We start from the raw sequence: 7,153 nt of genomic DNA on the forward strand, positions 1-7,153 counted from the left end.
ATATAGATTTTCTTTATTAATAATATGTCTCCAAGCTGGTTATATTTTGTGTATGTTAATTTTATATCCTACTTTCTTACTGACTTATTTTACTGTTTGTCAGTTTATCATTATTTCTATAGGATTTTTCAGATGTATCATAACATCATCTGCACATAGAAATAGCTTTATTGTTTTAAAATAAATTTTATTGGGCTGGCATTGTGGTGTAGCAGATTCAAGTCCCAACTGATCTACTTCCAATCCAGCTCCCTGCTAATGTGCCTGGGAAAACAGTCCTTGCGCCACTGCACCCACATGGTAGACTTAGAAGAAAACTCCTCGCTTCTGCCTTTGGACTGGCCCAGCTCTGGCCATTGTGGCCATTAGGGGAGTGAACCAGCGGATGGAAGACCTCTCACTCTGTCTCTCCTTCTCGCTCTGTAAAAAAACATAAATGAAAAGGCAAATTTTATTGTATATTATTTAAGGTACACAGCATGATGATATATAACACATTTAGATAGTAAAATAATTACTATAGTGGAGCATTTAACACATCCATCATTTCACATATTTACCCCTTTTTGTAGTAGAAGCGGCTAAAATATACCTATTTAGCAGAAATCCCAAATATAGTACACTATTATTAATTTTAGACCTCATGTAGTATGTTGAATCTCTAATCTTGTTCAGCCCATCTATCTCAATTTTGTGTCCTCTGACCTATATCCCTTCCCTTTCTTCTGCCACTCCCACCTCTGGTAACTCTTTTATCTTTATGTATTTGTATGTATGACTTTTCAAAGATTAAGAAACTTTCTAAGATTTGAGTGAAGTCAAGTAATATTTTTCTTTGATTTATTTCACTTAACATAATGTTCATGATGTAGCAAATGTACTTCTTTTCAAGGACTAAATATATTTATCTATTCCACTATATTATGTGTATATGCCACTGTATTGAGTAATATATATTTTATATAAATATATTTATATTTTTTCTTTATTCATTCATCTGCTAACAGACAACTTAGGGTATTTCCATATTTTGGCTTTTGTGAATAATGCTGCAATGAACATGGGGGTACAGATATCTTTTTAAATTGGTGATTTTATTTCCTTTGAATATATGCCTAGAAGAGGAATTCCTAGGTTATATGGAAGTCCTGTTTTAATTTCCTTGGGAAACTTCATACTGTTTATTGCACTGGTTCTACCAATCTCTGTTTCACTGAACAGTACACAAAGACTCCATTTTTCCCATACCCACATCCACATTTGTTATCTCTTGACATTTTGATAACATCCATGCAATTAGTGTGAAGAAATATCTCATAGTGGTCCTGATTGCATTTCCCTGAAGATTAATGATGTTGAAAACCTTTTCATATGCCCGTTGGCCACTTTTTATGTATTCTTTTGCTCATTTTTAATTGGGTTGTTTTTCTGCAATTGAGTTGTATAGGTACCTTATGAATTTTGGATACTAACTCATTAGCTATATAGTTTAAAAATATGCTTTCACAATTTATAGGTTTCCATTAAATATTATTATTTTCTTTGTTGTGCAGAAAATCTTTAATTTTTGGCCCTTTTTTTAGCTCTTTTCTATGATCTCTATTTCTTGGCTGAATATCTCATTCATGTCTTGAATAACTTTCATAATTTCACTAAATCGTATCTCTATATGAGTTTCTTTAAAATCATTAGTTTGAATTCTTTTTCAACAAATTCAGTGATTTGCTTTTCTATGGGGTCTGTTGCTAGAGAACTGTTGTGGTATTTTGGAAACCTCATGTTATCTTGCTTTATCATGCTTTTGGCATTCCTGTGTTGACAGCCATGTGTATCAGAGACTTCTACCTATTTTATATGGTGGCTTTGTAGTAAAAGTCTTTTTTTTTTCTGGAGATTTGCCTTAGGATGTCATTTACATAGGCTATTTGGGCTTGGTTTTAGGTGGTGCAGGAAGTGAAGCATCTGTATAGCTTCCTCAGCTATATACGGAATTTCTATGATGTAAGTATTTCAGTGGCCTAGACTGCAAGAGTTTAGGAATTGCTTCATCAGCTGGAAAGCAGGTCTCTCAGGCAGAATGAGTTCACCAGAGGTTCTTGGCATGTCACAAGCACATGTAAATTTGGGATGATGGTCCATTTCTGTGGGTTTCATGGAGACAGGGCCATTCTGGCATTCCTGGGCACGTTAGACATAGTTGGCATGGCAGCAAAGGCAGGGTACCTTTCAATTTCCAAGGGCCACATGGGGACAGAACCAATTTGGTAGCCTAGGTAGGTATGGAGCTGTGGGACCAGTAGCTGTGACAGAGTGTATGTCAGTGTCTTAAGGCCATATGGGGCCAAGCTGCTTTGTTGGGCTGGGAAGGCATGGCATGGCATTGCTGCCAGTAATGGCATCAGTGGTTATGAGTGGGGATCTCTTCAGTGTTGACGTGCTGTGTAGGTACCTTCTCAGGGCCTCAGTGGGTCAAGTTGTTGAGGTTAGACTACCTGGTTGCTACCTGGAACTGCAGAAGGATGATCTGGGCTACCACCCACTTCATGGGGCCACAGGACTGTAAACAATGCCACGTGAAAACTTTCCAGGCTGTGAGGGTATGGACAGGGTCAGCCAGCAACTCTAGGGAGCTGTGTCCTGGTGGGCAGAACAGCCCATTTGGTTTGTGAGTCTGTGGTGTCTGAGCCACTAGAGGTGTGCCATCTGCCTGCTTCAAGGGACCACAGTTGGGTAATGGGTGAAGATTGCACTGTGCAGCAGGAGCCTGAATGTGGAACAACAAGGAAGATCTTTCTCCAAGGTAATGCAACATCATGGCTTCCTCAGCAGTGCCACAAAGTGGGCTAGGGACCCGAGGGATGCAGCCTTCTCTCTCTTTTTTATTTATTTATTTGAAAGTCAGAGTTACACAGAGAGAGACGGAGAAGCAGAGAGAGAGGGAGAGAGAGAGAGAGAGAGAGAGAGAGGTGTCTTCCATCCGCTAGTTCATTCCCCAGTTGGCTGCAATGGCCGGAGCTGTGCTGATCCGAAGCCATGAACCAGGAGCTTCTTCTGGGTATCCCACATAGGTGCAGGGGCCCAAGGACCTGGGCCATCTTCCACCGCTTTCCAAGGCCACAGCAGAGAGATGGATCAGAAATGGAACAACCAGGACTCGAACCCGTGCCCACATGGGATGCCGGCACTGCAGGCAGCAGCCTCATCTGCTACTCCACAGCGCCGGCCCCAGGATGTGGTCTTCTCTAGGATCAAACACCCTGAGTATCTGTGGGATTAGTAGGGGCTACAGTGCACCTCCTACTTACCCTCTCTCTACCGTGGGAAGTTCCAAGTGTTTCAGGATTGACCTTGACTGGGGATATCAGAAAGTAGATGTTATGTACTTTGTTCCTTCTTATAAGGCCATCCAGAGTATCCATGCCCTGTTCCAGTATAATAACAATGGGGTCTTTTGTTTGTTTTGGTCTTTGTCTGTGAAAGGAAAAGCACCAGGAATCGTTTGACATCATTAATCACCTCTTTATGCTTAGTTTTGTTTTACATGGTTGTTCTTTCCCTAGAATTTGGAGAAAATAATTTATTTCATTTTTTAAATATTTATTTGTTTTTACTTGAAAGAGTTACGCACACACACAGAGAGAGAGAGAGAGAGAGAGAGAGAGAGAGGTCTTCCATCTGATGGTTCACTCGCAAATTGGCCATGACAGCTGGAGCTGTGCCGATCTGAAGCCTGGAGCCAGGAGCTTCCTCCAGGTCTCTCACGCGGGTGCAGGGGCCCAAGGACTTGAGCCATCTTCCACTGCTTTCTCAGGCCACAGTAGAGAGCTGGACAGGAAGTGGAGCAGCCGGTTCTCTAACCGGCGCCCATATGGGATGGCAGCACTTACAGGCCAGGGCATTAACCAGCTGTGCCACAGCACTGGCCCAGAAAATAATTAATTACTTTGTTTTTTCTTCTTTCGTTTTTACTGATAAAAGTATTCAGTGCTCCGAATTTGCTTCTGATCACTGCTTTAAATGCATTCCATAAGTGCTTTAAAAAAAAGATTTTATTTATTTATTTGAGAGGTAGAGTTACAGACAATGAGAGGGAGAGACAGAGACAGAGAGAAAGGTCTTCCTTCCGTTGGTTCACTCCTCAGATGGCCGCAACGACTGGAGCTGCGCCAATCCGAAGCCAGGAGCCAGGAGCTTCTTCCAGGTCTCCCATGTGAGTGCAGGGGCCCAAGGACTTGGGCCATCTTCTACTGCTTTCCCAGGCCGTAGTAGAAAGCTGGATTGGAAGAGGAGCAGCTGGGACTAGAACCGGCGCCCACTCTATAAGTACTTTTAAAAATATTCATTTATTTACTTTTGATTGGCTCATAATTATAAATACAAATTTATGGAGTACAGTGTGATGCTTCATTAAACATATATGCTCTGTCCTTTTCTAGCTGTTTTGAAATATACAATACATTATATATAATATATATATTACTGTGCAATAGAATACCAGAACTTCGTTCTATCAAACTGTCATATTGTACCCATTGACTAGCCTCTGCCAATTGCTCCCACCCCCTACCTACCATCTGGTAACCACTGTTCTGTTCTCAACTTCTATGAAATCAGCCATTTTATAGTCCATACATGAATCAGATCATGTGATATTTGTCTTTTTGTGTCTGGCTTACTTGCCTTAACATAGTGTCCTCCAGGTTCATCCACGTTGTCACAAATGACAAATTTTCAAAATTTTTATGGTTCAGGGCTAGTATTGTGTCACAGTGGCTTAAGCCACCACTTATAATGGTGTCATCCCATATAAGCACTGGTTTGAGTTCTAGCTGCTCCACCTCTGATCCAATTCCCTGAAAATGCACATGCTAAGACAGTGGAGAAGTGGAAAATGTACTTGGGACCCTGCTACCTATGTGGGAGACCCAGATGGAGTTCCAGGGTCCAGGCTTCTTTCTGGCCCAGCATCAATCAATGCAGCCATGTGGGAAGTGAACCAGCAGATGGAAGATCTCTGTCTCTTCCTCTGTCTCTCTCTCTCTCTCTCTCTCTCTCTCTCTCTCTCTCAGAGTGGATAGTGAGAGAGAGAGAGAGAGAGAAACAGAAAGAAAGGTCTTCCTTTTTGCTGCTGGTTCACTCTCCAATGGCCTCCGTGGCTGGCGCGCTGCGGCCAGCGCACCGCACTGATCCAAAGGCAGGAGCCAGGTGATTCTCCTGGTCTCCTATGTGGGTGCAGGGCCCAAGCACTTGGGTCATCCTCCTCTGCACTTCTGGGCCATAGCAGAGAGCTGGCCTGGAAGAGGGGCAACCGGGACAGAATCCGGCGCCCCAACCGGGACTAGAACCCCGTGTGCCAGCTCCACAAGGCGGAGGATTAGCTTATTGAGCCGTGGCGCCAGCCTCTTCCTCTCTCTTTGTAACTCAATCTTTCAAATAAATACTAAACACTAAAAATAAATTATAGTTAAACTGTATTTATTACATATATATATATATATATACCACATTTTCTATTTTAAAGATTTATTTGAAAGGCAGAGTTAGAGAGAGACAGAGGGAGAGATAGAGAGAGAGAGGTCTTCTATCTGCTGGTTCACTTCCCAAGTGGCTGCAGTGGTTGGGGCTGGGCCAGGCCAAAGTCCAGAGATAGGAACTTTTCCTGGGTCTTCCACATGGGTTCAGGGGCCCAAGCACTTTAGCCATCCTGTGCTGCTTTCCCAGGTTCATTCACAGGGAGCTGGATTAGAGGGGGAGCAGCCAGGACTGGAACTGGCATCCATATGGGATGCTGGTGCTGCAGGTAGTGGCTTAACCTGTTACCCCACAAAGCCAGCCCAATATACCATATTTTTTAGAACAATAAACACCTTTATTCCATGACAGAGGACTTATTTTCCTTTCCGGGCCTTGATTTTCCTCAGGTAGAACTCCAGTTCCTTGCCTTCTAGTACACAGCCATCTGCTTGGCCACCCTGGCCAGGTCTTGATGCAATGCATGCAAGAAGCTTGCCCTGTTGGAACTGCTCTTCCAGAACTGCTGATTTTGGCCTTCACTTTCCTTTCATCATATTTCTTCTGAAATTTCTTTGATCGTTTTTTGTTTAAGATCTCATCCTCCTCAGGAGTCAGCTTGGCCCTCTTCTTGCGGCCCAGGGGCAGCGCATAGTGGGACTGGTACCACTGTTGGTACAGCATGCTGTCTATAGGCATGATGCAGTTCTTCGCCAGGGTCTTGGTGCGGACCAGCTCATTATCAGAGGCATTGGAGAAAACATCAATGATCCTCGTTTTGCAAGTACAACACCCCAAGCCCCAGGAGAAGTTCCCCACATCCAGCCTCAGGGCACGATACTTCTCATTGCCTCCCCACATCTGCACCGTGTGTAGGCGCCAAGGGCAGGTTTTAGTGTTGGCAGCCTGTCGGGCCAGCTCATACTTCTGCTTCTAAAGGTTGGGATTTCTTTTGCTCCCAGTCTTTCCGTGCTTGTGCCAATTGTCCTGCGAGATGCCCATCGCTCGTAGGTGCTGGCTGGAAAGACCACATTTTCTTTATCCACTCATCTATTGCTGGTCCCTGGTTGATTCCACATCTCACTTATTGTGAATAGTGTTCCAATAAACATGGAAGTATAGATGTCTCTTTGACAGACTGATTTCATCTCCTTTGGATATATGTAGTAGTGGGAATGCTCTTTCATAGAGTAGCTCTATTAATCATTATTTTGGATTCATACAGACCATATATATATATATATATATATATATATATATATAAACTTCCACATATGAGAGAAAATATGTGGTATTTGTCTTTATGTCTGCCTTATTTCATTTAGCATACTGATCTAACTTTCTATCTGTTTTGCTGTAAACATCACAATTTCACTTTGTTTATGACTGAATTATATTCCACTGTACATATATACCACCTTTTTCTTAATCCATTCATCCATTGATGGACATCTAGATTGATTTCATATCTTTGCTATTGTGAATAGTGGTATAATAAACATGGAAGTGGGCAAGATATTGTGGTTCAGTGGGTTAAGCCACCACTTGAGATGACGTATCCCTTATTGGAGTAGCTAGCTTGAGTACTGGCTACATAGGTTCCAATCTAGCTTCCTGGTAATACACCTGGGAAGATGGTATA

At 42.6% G+C, this 7,153-nt stretch overlaps 1 pseudogene; it reads right to left on the reverse strand.

Annotated features, from left to right (window-relative positions):
• Positions 1 to 5,888: 5,888 nt before the first annotated feature.
• Positions 5,889 to 6,513, reverse strand: LOC133753690 (small ribosomal subunit protein eS8-like; annotated as a pseudogene).
• Between the last annotated feature and the right edge of the window lie 640 nt (positions 6,514 to 7,153).

The sequence above is a fragment of the Lepus europaeus genome, chromosome X (genome assembly GCF_033115175.1).
Source record: "Lepus europaeus isolate LE1 chromosome X, mLepTim1.pri, whole genome shotgun sequence".
Classification (NCBI taxonomy): Eukaryota; Metazoa; Chordata; class Mammalia; order Lagomorpha; family Leporidae; genus Lepus; species Lepus europaeus.